Source organism: Hyperolius riggenbachi, chromosome 1 (assembly GCF_040937935.1).
Source record: "Hyperolius riggenbachi isolate aHypRig1 chromosome 1, aHypRig1.pri, whole genome shotgun sequence".
Classification (NCBI taxonomy): domain Eukaryota; kingdom Metazoa; phylum Chordata; class Amphibia; order Anura; family Hyperoliidae; genus Hyperolius; species Hyperolius riggenbachi.
This window is the reverse complement of record NC_090646.1, coordinates 557,182,681-557,202,285: the sequence shown is the minus strand read 5'-3', so window position 1 is coordinate 557,202,285 and position 19,605 is coordinate 557,182,681. Positions and strand designations below refer to the sequence as shown.

At 44.0% G+C, this 19,605-nt stretch overlaps 1 long non-coding RNA gene across 2 annotated transcripts in view; it reads left to right on the top strand.

Annotated features, from left to right (window-relative positions):
• Positions 1 to 19,605, top strand: part of LOC137557384 (uncharacterized) — a 134,074-nt gene that overhangs the window by 34,871 nt on the left and 79,598 nt on the right. The window contains exons 5-6 of one of the 2 annotated variants that reach the window (XR_011029563.1): positions 14,051 to 14,179; positions 15,751 to 16,475. This is a non-coding gene — a long non-coding RNA (uncharacterized lncRNA). Of the gene's footprint in view, positions 1 to 14,050; positions 14,180 to 15,750; positions 16,476 to 19,605 lie in introns of those variants that run through there. The other variant, XR_011029564.1, reaches the window with a different exon arrangement.

Sequence of the window (19,605 nt, the reverse complement as noted above, 5' to 3'; positions counted from 1 at the left end):
AACATCTTGCATGTGTATACATCAATCAGGTAGTGTAATTAAGGTACTGCTTCACACTGACACACCAAACTCACCGTGTAACGCACCGCAAACAGCTGTTTGTGTAGTGACGGCCGTGCTGGACTGGTGCGCACCATGGCGAGAGTGCAGGTTTTGGTGGCTTTACAGCCCATATGGTCGCCTGGCTGATGTAGCTGAATGACAGAACAGTGACTGTCCAGCTGATCAAATTTGGTCTGACCACAATGAGGCAACGACCTTATTATCGTGGGTGTGCCCCCCGAGACACTCATCTAGGGGGGCACACCCAGAACCAGAACAGGTATACAGTGGCGGGTTCACTAAACAGAACAGGTATACAGTGGCGGGTTCACAGAACAGGTATGCAGTGGCAGGTTCACTGAACACAACAGGTATGCAGTGGCGGGTTCACTGAACAGGTATACAGTGGCGGGTCCACTGAACAGAACAGGTATGCAGTGGCGGGTTCACTAAACAGAACAGGTATACAGTGGCGGGTTCACTGAACAGGTATACAGTGGCGGGTCCACTGAACAGAACAGGTATGCAGTGGCGGGTTCACTAAACAGAACAGGTATATAGTGGCGGGTTCACTAAACAGAACAGGTATACAGTGGCGGGTTCACTAAACAGAACAGGTATACAGTGGTGGGTTCACAGAACAGGTATGCAGTGGCAGGTTCACTGAACACAACAGGTATGCAGTGGCGGGTTCACTGAACAGGTATACAGTGGCGGGTTCACTGAACAGAACAGGTATGCAGTGGCGGGTTCACTAAACAGAACAGGTATACAGTGGCGGGTTCACTAAACAGAACAGGTATACAGTGGCGGGTTCACTAAACAGAACAGGTATACAGTGGCGGGTTCACTGAACAGGTATACAGTGGCGGGTCCACTGAACAGAACAGGTATGCAGTGGCGGGTTCACTAAACAGAACAGGTATACAGTGGCGGGTTCACTGAACAGAACAGGTATGCAGTGGCGGGTTCACTAAACAGAACAGGTATACAGTGGCGGGTTCACTAAACAGAACAGGTATACAGTGGCGGGTTCACTAAACAGAACAGGTATACAGTGGCGGGTTCACTAAACAGAACAGGTATACAGTGGCGGGTTCACTAAACAGAACAGGTATACAGTGGCGGGTTCACAGAACAGGTATGCAGTGGCAGGTTCACTGAACAGAACAGGTATGCAGTGGCGGGTTCACTGAACAGGTATACAGTGGCGGGTCCACTGAACAGAACAGGTATGCAGTGGCGGGTTCACTAAACAGAACAGGTATACAGTGGCGGGTTCACTAAACAGAACAGGTATACAGTGGCGGGTTCACAGAACAGGTATGCAGTGGCAGGTTCACTGAACACAACAGGTATGCAGTGGCGGGTTCACTGAACAGGTATACAGTGGCGGGTCCACTGAACAGAACAGGTATGCAGTGGCGGGTTCACTAAACAGAACAGGTATACAGTGGCGGGTTCACTAAACAGAACAGGTATACAGTGGCGGGTTCACAGAACAGGTATGCAGTGGCAGGTTCACTGAACACAACAGGTATGCAGTGGTGGGTTCACTGAACAGGTATACAGTGGCGGGTCCACTGAACAGAACAGGTATGCAGTGGCGGGTTCACTGAACAGGTATACAGTGGCGGGTCCACTGAACAGAACAGGTATGCAGTGGCGGGTTCACTGAACAGGTATGCAGTGGTGGGTTCACAGAACAGGTATGCAGTGGTGGGTTCACAGCACAGGTATGCAGTGGTGGGTTCAATGAACAGGTATACAGTGGCGGGTCCACTGAACAGAACAGGTATGCAGTGGCAGGTTCACTGAACAGGTATGCAGTGGTGGGTTCACAGCACAGGTATGCAGTGGTGGGTTCACAGCACAGGTATGCAGTGGTGGGTTCACAGCACAGGTATGCAGTGGTGGGTTCACAGCACAGGTATGCAGGGGTGGGTTCACAGCACAGGTATGCAGTGGTGGGTTCACAGCACAGGTATGCAGTGGTGGGTTCACAGAACAGGTATGCAGCCAGACAGGAACAAGTTAAGCCTAACTAATCTTTCCCTTAAAAAGAGACAGTCTGCAGCAGCTCGCCCTACTCTCACTAACGCAGGCAGCACACGAGTGACCGTAATGGCCGCCACTGCCTGCCTTATATAAGGGGGGGTGGGGCTCCAGGGGCTAGTTTAGCCTAATTGGCTACACTGGGCCTGCTGACTGTGATGTAGAGGGTCAAAGTTGACCCTCCATGTGCATTATGGGGTGAACCGAACTTCCGCAAAGGTTCGCCTGCGGGACGCGAACGCGAACCACTGAAGTTCGCATGGAACCGTTCGCAGGCGAACCGTTCGGCCCAACTCTAGTTGGCACTACAGCATAAGTACATACATGTGGTTTACTACAGCATGCGTCTTCCTATGTATACTCCTTCTGCGTGCTCTAGCCATCAGGTACGAAATACAGGCAGGTAGAATGAAGAAAAAGGCTAGCACTGCTGCGTATGTATATTTATTGTTCCAATGTATTAAAAAAATGCAAATAGCAGAGTTGTAAAGATGCAAAAGTGGTACACATACCAAAGTGACAGGAGGCATGATGATGGTGGTGGGTGCTGGGTACAGGATGCCTGACGGCCGTTTTGCACAACACAGCGCTTCTACGGAGGCTACAAAATGGATGCATATGGGTAATATACCCCCTTCTTTCTGATCTACAGAGAACGACATAACCCTGAGTGGGGACAGGTCTTAATCTCCCCACCTGCATTTACAGTGGTTACCTATCGGGTGACCCTGGTTTGTGAGTATCAATTTACTTACTTACACTATCCATCAAATCCATTGCATACTACACTATATTGGGCTCTCGAGGGTTTCTCTTAAGGGCTGCAGGGGCTGCAGTCACTTAGGGCACTCTCCATGGACAAGCGGGATCATTACAATGCCCTGCCCAAAGACTCCTTTCTGGCTTTAGCCAGGATTTAAACCCTGGCCAAAGGCTCAAACCCTACATCAAAGGCAACAGTCTTAACCAGTACACTATCCAGCTGACACTAGTAGCAGCAGCAATATAACACCTATTATCATATATAAATAAGTAAAAGGGTCTAATATATTCAATATTCATTCATTATAGCCCATATCCTATTAACTCTTCTCTTGCGTTTGTTTCAAGGAGATATTTTCAAACCTTGCCAATAAAATAACTTTGACACTCCCCACACAAGAAAATAGTTTCAAGAAGTTTGACATCACCTTTTTTAAACCTACTTTGTAGTACTTTTTCAATTGATAAGTGCTGAAAAGTTATTTTTGGATAAGATGAAAAATTATCTCTTAGGAGAAAACTCAGGAGAAAAAGTTAATTGGATCAAGGCCATTGGCCTCAATTCACTAAGATCCTGCTGGAGATAATAAGGCAAGAGAAAACTTACCACCACTTACCACCACACCAGTAAGAGAGTTATCTTATCTCTTCATTCCTTAAGTTACCTCCTCTGTAGTTATTTTCACACGCAGTTAATAAACAGCCTGTCTTTAACTGTGGAGATATTTTAAGGATTGAAGAGTTAACTTAACCACTTGAGGACCTAGGGCTTTCTACCCCTTAAGGACCGGCCACTTTTTTTCCATTCAGACCACTGCAGCTTTCACGGTTTATTGCTCGCTCATACAACCTACCACCTAAATGAATTTTGGCTCCTTTTCTTGTCACTAATAAAGCTTTCCTTAGGTGCTATTTGATTGCTCCTGCGATTTTTACTTTTTATTATATTTATCAAAAAAGACATGAATTTTGGCAAAAAAAAAGATTTTTTTAACTTTCTGTGCTGACATTCTTCAAATAAAGTAAAATTTCTGTATACATGCAGCGCGAAAAATGTGGACAAACATGTTTTTGATAAAAAAAAACCCATTCAGTGTATATTTATTGGTTTGGGTAAAAGGTATAGCGTTTACAAACTATGGTGCAAAAAGTGAATTTTCTCATTTTCAAGCATCTATGACTTTTCTGACCCCCTGTCATGTTTCATGAGGGGCTAGAATTCCCCCATTTTGGAAAGAAGACATCCCAAAGTATTCACTGAGAGGCATAGTGAGTTCATAGAAGATATTATTTTTTGTCACAAGTAAGCGGAAAATGACACTTTGTGAGAAAAAAAAAAAGTTTCCATTTCTTCTAACTTGCGACAAAAAAAAAATGAAATCTGCCACGGACTCACCATGCCCCTCTCTGAATACCTTGAAGGGTCTACTTTCCAGAATGGGGTCATTTGTGGGGTGTGTTTACTGTCCTGACATTTTGGGGGGTGCTAAATTGTAAGCACCCCTGTAAAGCCTAAAGGTGCTCATTGGACTTTGGACCCCTTAGCGCAGTTAGGCTGCAAAAAAGTGCCACACATGTGGTATTGCCGTACTCAGGAGAAGTAGTATAATGTGTTTTGGGGTGTATTTTTACACATACCCATGCTGGGTGGGAGAAATATCTCTGTAAATGACAATTTGTTATTTTTTTTTACACACAATTGTCCATTTACAGAGATCTTTCTCCCACTCAGCATGGGTATGTGTAAAAATACACCCCAAAACACATTATACTACTTCTCCTGAGTACGGCGATACCACATGTGTGGCACTTTTTTGCACCCTAACTGCGCTAAAGGGCCCAAAGTCCAATGAGTACCTTTAGGATTTCACAGGTCATTTTGAGAAATTTTGTTTCAAGACTACTCCTCACGGTTTAGGGCCCCTAAAATGCCAGGGCAGTATAGGAACCCCACAAATGACCCCATTTTAGAAAGAAGACACCCCAAGGTATTCCGTTAGGAGTATGGTGAGTTCATAGAAGATTTTATTTTTTGTCAAAAGTTAGCGGAAAATGACACTTTGTGAAAAAACACAATTAAAATCAATTTCCGCTAACTTGTGACAAAAAATAAAATCTTCTATGAACTCGCCATACTACTAACGGAATACCTTGGGGTGTCTTCTTTCTAAAATGGGGTCATTTGTGGGGTTCCTATACTGCCCTGGCATTTTAGGGGCCCTAAACCGTGAGGAGTAGTCTTGAAACGAAATTTCTCAAAATGACCTGTGAAATCCTAAAGGTACTCATTGGACTTTGGGCCCTTTAGCGCAGTTAGGGTGCAAAAAAGTGCCACACATGTGGTATCGCCATACTCAGGAGAAGTAGTATAATGTGTTTTGGGGTGTATTTTTACACATACCCATGCTGGGTGGGAGAAATATCTCTGTAAATGACAATTTGTTATTTTTTTTTACACACAATTGTCCATTTACAGAGATCTTTCTCCCACTCAGCATGGGTATGTGTAAAAATACACCCCAAAACACATTATACTACTTCTCCTGAGTACGGCGATACCACATGTGTGGCACTTTTTTGCACCCTAACTGCGCTAAAGGGCCCAAAGTCCAATGAGTACCTTTAGGATTTCACAGGTCATTTTGAGAAATTTTGTTTCAAGACTACTCCTCACGGTTTAGGGCCCCTAAAATGCCAGGGCAGTATAGGAACCCCACAAATGACCCCATTTTAGAAAGAAGACACCCCAAGGTATTCCGTTAGGAGTATGGTGAGTTCATAGAAGATTTTAATTTTTGTCAAAAGTTAGCGGAAAATGACACTTTGTGAAAAAACACAATTAAAATCAATTTCCGCTAACTTGTGACAAAAAATAAAATCTTCTATGAACTCGCCATACTACTAACGGAATACCTTGGGGTGTCTTCTTTCTAAAATGGGGTCATTTGTGGGGTTCCTATACTGCCCTGGCATTTTAGGGGCCCTAAACCGTGAGGAGTAGTCTTGAAACGAAATTTCTCAAAATGACCTGTGAAATCCTAAAGGTACTCATTGGACTTTGGGCCCTTTAGCGCAGTTAGGGTGCAAAAAAGTGCCACACATGTGGTATCGCCATACTCGGGAGAAGTAGTACAATGTGTTTTGGGGTGTATTTTTACACATACCCATGCTGGGGGGGAGAAATACCTCTGTAAATGGACAATTGTGTGTAAAAAAATCAAAAGATTGTCATTTACAGAAGTATTTCTCCCACCCAGCATGGGTATGTGTAAAAATACACCCCAAAACACATTATACTACTTCTCCCGAGTACGGCGATACCACATGTGTGGCACTTTTTTGCACCCTAACTGCACTAAGGGGCCCAAAGTCCAATGAGTACCTTAAGGATTTCACGGGTCATTTTTGTTTCAAGACTACTCCTCACGGTTTAGGGCCCCTAAAATGCCAGGGCAGTATAGGAACCCCACTAATTACCCCATTTTAGAAAGGTATTCTGTTAGGAGTATGGTGAGTTCATAGAAGTTTTTATTTTTTTGTCACAAGTTAGCGGAAATTGATTTTAATTGTTTTTTTTTCACAAAGTGTCATTTTCCGCTAACTTGTGACAAAAAATAAAATCTTCTATGAACTCACCATACTCCGTACGGAATACCTTTGGGTGTCTTCTTTCTAGAATGAGGTCATTTGTGGGGTTCCTATACTGCCCTGGCATTTTAGGGGCCCTAAACTGTGAGGAGTAGTCTTGAAACCAAATGTCGCAAAATGACCTGCGAAATCCTAAAGGTACTCATTGGACTTTGGGCCCCTTAACGTACTTAGGGTGTAAAAAAAAGTGCCACACATGTGGTACCGCCGTACTCAGGAGAAGTAGTATAATGCGTTTTGGGGTGTATTTTTACACATACCCATGCTAAGTGGGAGAAATATCTCTGTAAATGACAATTGTTTGATTTTTTTACACACAATTGTCCATTTACAGAGAGATTTCTCCCACCCAGCATGGGTATGTGTAAAAATACACCCCAAAACACATTATACTACTTTTCCTGAGTACGGCGGTACCACATGTGTGACACTTTTTTGCAGCCTAGGTGCGCTAAGGGGCCCAACGTCCTACTCACAGGTCATTTTGAGGCATTTGTTTTCTAGACTACTCCTCGCGGTTTAGGGCCCCTAAAATGCAAGGGCAGTATAGGAACCCCACAAGTGACCCCATTTTAGAAAGAAGACACCCCAAGGTATTCCGTTAGGTGTATGGCGAGTTCATAGAAGATTTTATTTTTTGTCACAAGTTAGTGAAAAATGACACTTTGTGAAAAAAAGCCAATAAAAATCAATTTCCGCTAACTTTTGACAAAAAATAAAATCTTCTATGAACTCGTCATACACCTAACAGAATACCTTGGGGTGTCTTTTTTTCTAAAATGGGGTCACTTGTGGGGTTCCTATACCGCCCTGGCATTTTACAGGCCCAAAACCGTGAGTAGTCTGGAAACCAAATGTCTCAAAATGACTGTTCAGGGGTATAAGCATCTGCAAATTTTGATGACAGGTGGTCTATGAGGGGGCGAATTTTGTGGAACCGGTCATAAGCAGGGTGGCCTTTTAGATGACAGGTTGTATTAGGCCTGATCTGATGGATAGGAGTGCTAGGGGGGTGACAGGAGGTGATTGATGGGTGTCTCAGGGGGTGGTTAGAGGGGAAAATAGATGCAATCAATGCACTGGGGAGGTGATCGGAAGGGGGTCTGTGGGGGATCTGAGGGTTTGGCCGAGTGATCAGGAGCCCACACGGGGCAAATTGGGGCCTGATCTGATGGGTAGGTGTGCTAGGGGGTGACAGGAGGTGATTGATGGGTGTCTCAAGGTGTGATTAGAGGGGGAATAGATGCAAGCAATGCACTGGCGAGGTGATCAGGGCTGGGGTCTGAGGGCATTCTGAGGGTGTGGGCGGGTGATTGAGTGCCCAAGGGGCAGATAGGGGTCTAATCTGATAGGTAGCAGTGACAGGGGGTGATTGATGGGTAAGTAGTGGGTGTTTAGGGTAGAGAACAGATGTAAACACTGCACTTGGGAGGTGATCGGATGTCGGATCTGCGGGCGATCTATTGGTGTGGGTGGGTGATCAGATTGCCCGCAAGGGGCAGGTTAGGGGCTGATTGATGGGTGGCAGTGACAGCGGGTGATTGATGGGCGGCAGTGACAGGGGGTGATTGATGGGTGGCAGTGACAGGGGGTGATTGATGGGTGATTGATAGGTGATTGACAGGTAATCAGAGGTTTTTACAGGGGAGAACAGATGTAAATATTGCACTGGCGAATTGATAAGGGGGGGGTCTGAGGGCAATCTGAGCGTGTAGGCGGGCGATTGGGTGCCCGCAAGGGGCAGATTAGGGTCTGATCTGATGGGTAACAGTGACAGGTGGTGATAGGGGGTGATTGATGGGTGAATGATGGGTAATTAGTGGGTGTTTAGAGGAGAGAATAGATGGAAACACTGCGCTTGGGTGGTGATCTGATGTCGGATCTGCGGGCGATCTATTGGTGTGGGTGGGTGATCAGTTTGCCCGCAAGGGGCAGGTTAGGGGCTGATTGTTGGGTGGCAGTGACAGGGGGTGATTGATGGGTGATAGGTGATTGGCAGGTGATTGACAGGTGATCAGTGGGTTATTACAGGGAAGGCCAGATGTAATTAATGCACTGGCGAATTTATAAGGGGGGGGTCTGAGGGCAATCTGAGCGTGTGGGCGGGTGATTGGGTGCCCGCAAGGGGCAGATTAGGGTCTGATCTGATAGGTAACAGTGACGGTTGGTGATAGGGGGTGATTGATGGGTGATTGATGGGTAATTAGTGGGTGTTTAGAGAAGATAACAGATGTAAACAATACATTTGGGAGGTAATCTGACAGCGGGTTTGCGGGCGATCTAATGGTGTGGGTGGGTGATCAGATTGCCCGCAAGGGGCAGGTTAGGGGCTGATTGATGGGTGGCAGTGACAGGGGGTGACAGGGGGTGATTGATGGGTGATAGGTGATTGGCAGGTGATTGACAGGTGATCAGTGGGTTATTACAGGGAAGAACAGATGTAATTAATGCACTGGTGAATTGATAAGGGGGGGTCAGAGGGCAATCTGAGCGTGTGGGCGGGTGATTGGGTGCCCGCAAGGGGCAGATTAGGGTCTGATCTGATAGGTAAAAGTGACAGGTGGTGATAGGGGGTGATTGATGGGTGATTGATGGGTAATTAGTGGGTGTTTAGAGGAGAGAATAGATGTAAACAATGGATTTGGGAGGTGATCTGATGTCGGATCTGCGGGCGATCTATTGGTTTGGGGGGGTGATCAGATTGCCCGCAAGGGGCAGGTTAGGGGCTGATTGATGGGTGGCAGTGACAGGGGGTGATTGACGGGTGATTGACGGGTGATTGACGGGTGATTGACAGGTGATGGACAGGTGATTGACAGGTGATCAGGGGGGATAGATGCATACAGTACATGGGGGGGGGGTCTGGGGGGGGGTCTGGGGAGAATCTGAGGGGTGGGGGGGTGATCAGGAGGGAGCGGGGGGCAGGGGGGGGGATAAAAAAAAATTGCGTTGACAGATAGTGACAGGGAGTGATTGATGGGTGATTAGGGGGGTGATTGGGTGCAAACAGGGGTCTGGAGGGTGGGCAGGGGGGGGGGGGGGTCTGATGGGTGCTGTGGGTGATCTGGGGCAGGGGGGGGGGGGAAATCAGTGTGCTTGGTGCAGACTAGGGTGGCTGCAGCCTGCCCTGGTGGTCCCTCGGACATTGGGACCACCAGGGCAGGAGGCAGCCTGTATAATACACTTTGTAAACATTACAAAGTGTATTATACACTATGTATGCGGCGATCGTCGGGTTAACATCCCGCCGGCGCTTCCGTATGGCCGGCGGGATGTTGCGGCGGGTGAGCGGCGCCAGGCGGAGGCGGAGGATCGCGTCACGGATGACGCGATCGCTCCGCCCATGCCCATACAAGGACAGCCGCCAATTGTCAATACGGCGGTCCTTGTGGCGTCCACTGCCCGGCCGCCAATTGTATATACGGCGGTCGGGAAGTGGTTAAAGACAGAAGAGTTAACGTTAGGTTTGCCTGAAGTATAATGTTTCCTGAATACTACATGCCTTATGACCATGGTGATAACTATAGGAACGTTATTAAAGACAGGAGATAAGCTTAGTGAATTGAGGCCATTGTGACAAAATGATGCTAGGCTCCAAATCTTTCACACCCAAAATAAAGACCAAAATGTCTTCTATTAGCAAGTTTGTAACACTGTTGTGTGTATATATTGAATTTTGTGTATCCTATGTACTAACCAAAGGTTGTAAATATGCATTGTCCCGGAAGCACCTGTGGGCGGTTAATTATGATGTGTGTGTGTGCACAGCTTCAGTTGCATCCGTACATATTTAAGACACAGAACATTTATATTGTACTTTTCTCCTAGTGTGGGTGGAAGCTTAGTGCAGCGGTTGTGGTGTGTGCATAGGATTCTTTTGAGAATCAGGGGTTTCCAGGTTCAAATAAAAGACAAAGGGCTTTATTCACTAAACAACAGTAAAACATTATACTTGCAACATGCATGTTGGGCCCTATGTGTTCAATGCACACTAAGTTATTTGTTTCAACTCTAAAGTGGCCTATTTATAAAACCCAAAAGTGGCACTTTAGCTGAAAAGAGACCATCTGCCCAGCTGATCACAATTTTTATGTGGCAAACAAAAACGTTTCTTTAAGCCGAAGAAATACCAGCACTTTTTCTGTCAAGCAGGAAGTTTGCCCTACTGAATTCTAGACAGGTCTGTGTAACGATTGTGGAACTTTCTCCGTGATCAGCGCACAACGCGTGCGCTGATACGGCGGAAATCCTCCACAAGCGTATATTTGCAGGAACCCAGCAAAAGGTGCTACGCACCTGTAGAGGGAAATTCCTGTCGGCAGATGGCGCTGGGGAGTGCAGAGGAACCAATCCTCTGTACCTCCACAAATGCCAGACAGGAATTGTACGAAGCGCAGAACGCAATCCCAAGAGAAGCGATTGCGAATGAGAACGAGCAAAGGGACAGGTTGTATGTGTGTGCGCCAACCTAGTCGCCACCCCGCGACAGTGCACACACAACAGCAGATATGAAATAGGAACGCGATCGCGAGAGGTGCGATCGCCAGACATGACACAAGGCAGATCAGAACAGAATACGAGGGTAGCAGAGGCACAGCAAATAATACAATGAGAATAACAAGGAAAATAACAAACGCTAACTGAACGCGAACACCGCACTCATTCGCAACAGTGCACGCATTCGTGCGCGGTCTCCACGTGATAAGCACAATAGAGACAAGCACGCCTAACTAACCAAGACAAGACAGACACCACACAAACGCGTTTGCTACACGGTTGCCTTACCACAGGCACCAGCAAGCACACGCAAACAGACAGAGAACGAGAATCGATCAAACAGGAACCACTGCTCTTACCGTCAGAGCCAGTGTGAACCAGGTATCAGAAAGATCCACTGCTCTTGCTGTCAGAGCAGTGTGATCCAAGCACACGACAAACAGAAGGAGTAACCAGCAGCGACCGCAGCCGAGGTTAGCTCCAAGATCCAGACCAGAGGAATCCACTGCCACTAACACTAGGGCAAGTGCGATTCAGACAGACAGAACAGAAGGATCCACAGCACTAGCGAAAGTGACTAGCGCGATCCAGGAAGACAGAACAGAAGGATCCACAGCACTAGCGCAGGATGCCAGTGCGATCCAGGTACAGAGTAGCAGAGCAGAAGGATCCACAGCACTAGCGCAGGATGCTAGTACGATCCAGGGAGGCAGAACAGAAGGATTCACAGCACTAGCGAAAAGAGGCTAGCACGATCCAGGGAAACAGATCAGAAGGGGCTACCAGCAACAACCGCTGTTGCGTTTAGCACCCAGACACACAGAACGATTTCCTGTCGCTGGGACAGGACAATCGCAACAGACAAACAAAACAGATAAACAATCCTAACTGCACTAGGGAAACCTGCCTAGTGCAAGTTCCAGGAATAACTCTAAGCTGATCTTCAAACAAAGAGCATGGCTGACACCCATCCAGGAGTGTTACACAGGACTAAATCCTTATGACCAGCAAAGCATTGTGGGAAACACATAGTACTTATAGTACACGCCTCCAATGAATGTGGCCAGGCAATCTGCATGACACCGTATGCAAATTCCTCAGCAAGCACAAGCTGCAAAACTGACAGAAGCTCTTCTTTCCAGAGTCCTGCAGCATGCAGACCTGAACAATGGTCAAAAAGCTGCCTGCCTGCACAGGCAGCTGAGCAGATCATTACAGTCTGGTAGAAAGTGTTCCTGCTTACATTTCAAAATTTGGTGTTTGCTTTATCCTTTGCACTGTCTCTACACTGTTATTAGGCTCTATGAGAAGGGTAACTTTAAATTGCCTGAATTTAATCTGTCGACAATCTATAAATAAATACTTTTTTTTTGTTTTTGAATTGAATAAACATCATGATGTAAAGGTTGTGAAGCCACCACATTTTAATATTTGAATTGGTTTGAAAATTATGTTTGAAAATGGAACTGTCATCTGAGTTGTTCTGTGTTTCAGGCTTCTTTTGAAATGGCTTAATCTTCATTGGGGAATACTGTGCATGCTTCAGGAAGAAAACATATTTTGCAAATCTAATATATTTCTTGCGGAAGAGAACAGCTTTGAATGACACATTTTCGTCTGAAAATGAGAAACAGTTTATAATCTTGTCTCGGTTACATAGTAAGATGTTCCTTTTCACTGAAACATGACAATCGGATAGAAAAAATGTCAGACAATAAAACTGGAGCTGTAAAAGTTGTCCCACAGGAAGTTTGCATAGACTGTGATAAAACAGATGCCATCTGTATTTATGAATTTTTTTCCTAAACTACTGTGCCTGAAACTACAAATACATTAATTAATTATTCTGTTTACACAGCCTTTAAAAACATGTCATAATAGGAAGTATAATAATGCAATTCACACTTAAACAGTTATGACAATGTAGTTTTATCATTGAGGCTTCTCTGTCTGTCTCGATCTCTCTTTGTTTTTATAAAAGTTTTGCATCCTCAAAGTATACCTTGCATTAGGGAAAATAAAAAGTTCCCACAGAAGACAGTGAAAAGAATATTCAGCAGTAGAGATTTTGACTATGTTCTATGCACAGGAAGACCTAATTATTTTTTATGGCCTCTTCATGTTTAACTAAATCCATCAGGTCAGATTTCACAGGCCCCTTGACATACAAAGAGGTGATAAGAAACAACTTTTGTCTGATAGTTAATTGTTTCTACTGACAGGTTGAGATGACTTCCGAGCACAGCAGTGAATTCTACCAAGATTTCAGCAAGATGACATTTCCAATAGGAAAAAAGCAAGCAGAAGCTGTATGAAATATAGGACAATGAATGCATATTATGCTAAATATTTTGTTACCTTGAGAAGCAAATGTCACATTACTTCAAGTAACCTAAGTAAAGGTTTGATATACAACCTTAAGTGACCTAGCAGTGCTCTAGCAATTGTGTTAAATATCGTCATCACCAGTCTAACCTTCTTACACTCTTATAGCTGTCATATATTACAGGAAACTGTCAGTTATACTGTATATGGAAAATACACTAAATACACTAAGGACCACTATTGAGGGAAATTGTAAAATTTAAAATGCATGTGCATGTATATGTATATGTATAAAATGTACATTTGTTGCAGAGTAAAATGTACTATTATATTACCTTCTTTTTTTGCTATTTCACTGTCACTTAAAGTAGGGAGTAAAGATATGATGTATTTGACAGGTCATCATGGGGGATTCTCAGACTTTTCTTTACTTTCCAAAGCATATATTGGAGGACAGTTGCTCAGTCTTACTGCCTAAATAGCGTGTAAACATGTAGGTAGGCCAACTGGCATGCTTATATGGATCCTTTCCATAGAGTTCTTTTGTAAAGGATAAAGGGGATTCTGAAAATACCCTGTGAGGAGAAAGACTAGTCCAAAACCTGTCAGATCTGTCACATTTTTACTGTCTACTGTAACATAGAAAAAAAGCAATTTGTGGTGCAATTTGTTTTAGTAGAAATGTACTCCTTATAAAAATGTATTTTATATTTTATTTTAGTGCTCCTTTAACTGACAGCTATAGGCTCAGAGTGAATTCTATGGCTGCCACATATCCCCAGAGGTACAACAGAGTGACCGCATAGAGATCAGAGTGACTGCTCATCTTTACTTTCAGTGGGCACTACAGGTAAAGCCAGAGTTACTGTACATTTTAGGTAGAAGGTGATAGAGGGATTTTTGTAGCACTTTGAGTGACAAATGGATAAGTGCATTTTGCTTTAGCCATGTATTTATGTATTAGGGCTCCATGCCACCCTTTTCAAATGGATGTGACATTCCTGAAAGACAGAAAGCTGGAGTGGACATTTGTATGCATCAGACTGGCTCTAGCCCTATTAGTAGTCTGTGAATATGCTGACATTGGGCAGAACTGATTCATCTATGTCATGTCTCCTCCTGCAGATTACAGAATTAGTAGTAATAATGATCTGTTGCTTGCTGATTAAAGCAGTAGGTCAATATTAAGCGATCTTTTGCTGCAGAAATGCTCATGGCATTTGATCAAGTGAGGTCACGAAAAATGTTGAGTGAAAAGTGTCAGATTTGAATTATAGGCTCCACATCTTTGTGCATCCTCGGGTTGCCCGATAATTTATAATTTTTTTTACATTGGTCATAATGGCAAAGCAATCAATTACACAGCAATCAAGTCACCAGGAAAACGAGAGGTTGTCTATTGTGGGAAGGTAGTATTTATTTGCTGAAAGATTACTGACTTCTACGTGTAACAGTCAGGGTTGCAGTTAATAAACTAGAAAGGGGTCAGAAGGAACCTTTACCAAGTGACTGTACAAATATGCATAAGTAGCATTCAACTGGTAGAGATGACCCGAACGGTTCGCCAGCGAACAGTTCCCGGCGAATTTCGGTGGTTCGCGTTTGCCCACGAACGCAAACTTTATGGTGGTTCGATTCGCCTCCTATACTACATTAGAGTCAACTTTAACCCTCTACATCACAGTCAGCAGGCACATTGTAGCCAATCAGGCTACACTCCCTCCTCTAGCCACTCCCCCCCTTATAAAAGGCAGGCCACGTCAGGAATAAGACTCACTCGTGTGCCTGCATTAAATATAGAAGGGAAAGCAGCTGCAGACTCTCATAGGGAAAGCTTAGTCAGGCTCTTGTAGGCTTCTTAGCTTGCTCCTTGCTGATTCTTATTGCTAAAAAAGCACCTCTCAACAGCTCTTTTGAGAGCTAATCTTGTTCTTGTGATCCAATTTTTTTTGTGTGTGTGTGTGTGTCCCACTGACACTTGTGTTGCATAGACAGCCTTGGTAATTCCTATTGTGTGTGCCACTGCCAGGCCCAGCACATTCAGTGACTACCTGTGTGTGTGACAGGTGCACATTGTAATACCTATCACTGCATATACCTACCTGTAGCTCACAGTGCACTCACCTACCTACATGAGCATACGCAGTGTCACTGTGCCTGTCCGGCAACTGTCTGTGTGTGACAGGTGCACATTGTAATACCGCAGGCATTTGGATAAAAGAGAAACAGGTTAAGCTGTTGGTGGTTATTGATGTGCCTGTTCTCAAGTATACCTCTGGTGAGCAGGGAAACGAAGGGGGGAGTGTGACCCCCAACCTGCATGTGGTGATAGAATTCCCTTGCACAGTGTGTTTGATTACATAGAGTGTACTTGTGCAAAAAGGATTACACGCTATGCGCCTATTTTTCTCTCCTATCTAGGTTTATGAACAGGTGACAACGCTGAAAAGAAAACGCTGGAGGCGCTGCTGTACTTGGGATTTTAATACCCATCACTGCATATACCTACCTGTTGTTCACAGTGCACCCACCTACCTACGTGAGCACACGCAGTGTCACTGTGCCTGTCCGGTAACTGTCTGTGTGTGACAGGTGCACATTGTAATACCCATCACTGCATAAACCTACTACCTGTGGTTCACTTCAGTGCACCCACCTACCTATGTGAGCGCATGCAGTGTTACGAACCGAAAATCGGAGGTTCGGGCCATCTCTGTCAACTAGAGGATCCAAAACTAAATTTCTTTGCTTTAGGTAGGTTGTATCCACACTACACAGACTGTATGAACAGATCTTACTACTACTAGTCAAAAAAGCATAAAGTAATAGAAAACATAAAATATGTAGTGCTCTTGCTCCTAATTCCATCTGCATAAGCCGGGTTTCATCCTATTTTGATGCAGAGAAAAAAAAGAAATGTGAAACCACCAGGTCATCTGTGATCAATCCTCCTTATTTCAACTTGACTTGCTGAAAGCATGCACAGAAAATGAAGGGGGGAAACTATTATTCATACTTAAAAGCTTCCATAACAGTGTAAAACATGTTAACAGAATAAGTAAAATATAACTTCTATAAGCATGGAAATGTTTCAAGTTCCATGCACTGTTTGTAAAGCTAGAAGTCTCATCAAAAACCATACTGCTCTGAAGTAAAGAAAATGCTTGGCTCACATTCTCTTAAATTCCAAAGCACAAAGTACTATTTAAGATGCACTCCTGGTACTGTTCCCAATAAACTCATTGGGATTGAAGAAAATATGCCTCTGTCAAAGTTAATGAAGGACAAATGTAACTCATCCCAATGGAATCAGTCCCACAGCTCTAAAGGGAGGAGTCGCTTTCCTAATGAAAAGCTCGGTATCTTTCCATGTTGATAGGTCCTAGATTCTAAAGGGTGTAATCATATGAGTGCTGAAAACATACCAAAAGTACTGTATATAACCATTCCACTGTGTCATTTTGAGCAATAGATAGGGACAAAAGATATACACAATGGGCTCGATTCACAAAGCGGTGCTAACCCAGTTAGAGACTTTAGGCATGATAACCATTGCACCACGCTGGTGAAAAGAAAGTTTAGGTGTGATAAGTTTAGGCATGATAAGTTTAGGTGTGATAAGTTTAGGCATGCTAAGTTTAGATAAGTTTAGATCGCTTGCAAAGTCCCGCACGCAAAGCAGCGCCATTAAACTTTATACGAAGTGCACCAGTCTTTGCTAGCGCAAAACTTTTGATCAGCTGCGCACTGCGGTGCTAACGCAGTTGGCGCTTAAACTTATCATGCCTAAACTTATCACACCTAAACTTATCATGCCTAAACTTATCACACCTAAACTTATCACACCTAAACTTATCATGCCTAAACTGAGTTTAGGCATGATAAAGGGCTTTTCACCAGCGTGCTAACTGTTAGCACCGCTTTGTAAATCAGGCCCCATGACTGAAGAGCCAATTGTGGCTACTTAGATAGTGAACATAAATGTATCATATTGAAATCAGGATCAGTAAATATAAATATCTCAATATAAATCAAGCATTAAGGAAAAACAGTGGTCTATGTGCGATACAAAGTTTTGTTTTTTTGTTTGTGTGGTTAAAATGGATTGTTTATTGGTAAGCATTAAAAAACAAGTGAAATAAGACAATACTTAGGGCCTGATTCACAAAGCGGTGCTAACAGTTAGCACCCTGGTGAAAATCCCTTTATCACGCCTAAACTCAGTTTAGGCATGATAAGTTTAGGTGTGATAAGTTTAGGTGTGATAAGTTTAGGCATGATAAGTTAAGGTGTGGTAAGTTTAGGCATGATAAGTTTAAGCACCAACTGCGTTAGCACCGCAGTGCACAGCTGATCAAAAGTTTTGCGCTAGTAAAGTCTGGTGCACTTCGCATAGAGTTTAATGGCGCTGCTTTGCGTGCGGGACTTTGCACGCTATCTGCACTTATCTAAACTTAGCATGCCTAAACTTATCACACCTAAACTTATCACACCTAAACTTATCACGCCTAAACTGGCTTTTCACCAGTGTGGTGCAAAGGTTATCACGCCTAAAGTCTTTTAGGCATGATAACTGAGTTATCACCGCTTTGTGAATCAGGCCCTTAGTGCTGGCTCAGACAGATGTCTGCCAACAGTTGTGCATAACATTTACCGCCAGGTTCCACCACATCCCACATTGAGATAATTGGTAGTATTCATCTCAATACATTTACCATTGATTGCCGGTAGTCACGCAGTGGTTGATCGAATTTTCTGAGATGCTGCATGTGGCATCTAGAGCAGGCTGTGTATGTGTTTTCATGTCCCCCTAGCAGCTCAACACACAACACAACCATAAAATGCCAGCACCCCATGCCAAATGCTAAACTTGTTTTGGTAGCATTTAATCAAAGCATTTCAATTGATCTTTACGTATACCCACCTACATGCATTGGTCCTAATGGCACAGGAAGGAATTTTCACAATTTTAAGCACATTAAACACAAGGGGCCTGATTCACAAAGCGGTGATAACTCAGTTATCACGCCTAAAAGACTTTAGGTCTGATAACCTTTGCACCACACTGGTGAAAAGTCAGTTTAGGTGTGATAAGTTTAGGTGTGATAAGTTTAGGCGTGATAAGTTTAGGCATGCTAAGTTTAGATAAGTGTAGATAGCGTGCAAAGTCCCGCACACAAAGCAGCGCCATTAAACTCTATGCGAAGTGCACCAGACTTTGCTAGCACAAAACTTTTGATCCGCTGTGCACTGCGGTGCTAACCCAGTTGGTGCTTAAACTTATCATGCCTAAACTTATCACACCTAAACTTATCATGCCTAAACTTATCACACCTAAACTTATCACACCTAAACTTATCATGCCTAAACTGAGTTTAGGTGTGATAAAGGGCTTTTCACCAGCGTGCTAACTGTTAGCACCGCTTTGTGAATCAAGCCCAAGGTATTTGCAATTATTCAAGATGGGAGATCTGATTCTTGATTAATTGCAAATACCTTGTTTTAAGAAGACAAAATTCTGCTTTACACAGAATTTTAGTAAGGGCATTTTGGTCCTTTTCAGCCCCTTACACACTCCTAGGAGTTCTAGTTCACCATGAGCTTGCTGGGTACGCTGTAATTTCTGGGTGTTTCAAGTTCTACCCCATAGAGCCACAGTAATCCATGCCATGCACTGATGAGGACCAACCAGTCCGAAACAGTCTGTATGCATGTTGGATTAGTGTGGAACTGTACACTTAACAAGCTGACACATTCCAGTGGTTTTGGAAGAGTATTTAGCTTTCAGGGACATTAAAGGGACAATTTGCATATTCAGCTGTGTTACATTGTGGGACACCTCATATGCTCACTCCAACCTAAATAATCACAAATACCTTCTGTTTTAAAGTGGACCTAAACTCTTCCACAGGACAGAGGGAACACATAGAGAAATGCTCCCTGTATGTATTTAGAGCATTTAGCCTGTCTAGTTCCCCCTCATCTGTGACTAATCACAAGTTGTAATTTTATCACTCTGTGTCCGCTGACTGCCATTGCAGGGCAGCTAATTGGTAAACATAGGATGTTAACAGTACATCTGCTTCCATGAAAGCAGGAAGTAGACCACTGCAGATTTTTTGCAGGATTTGTATCATCTGTAACAAAGAATTTTTTGTTTTTAAAGGTTATTATGCTGCTGCTATGTATCTTTTAGAGCAGAGAGGAAGTTCTGAGTTCAGGTCTGCTTTAAGAAGACAAAACTCTGTTTTCCAGTTAACGCAGAAAGCAAACCAT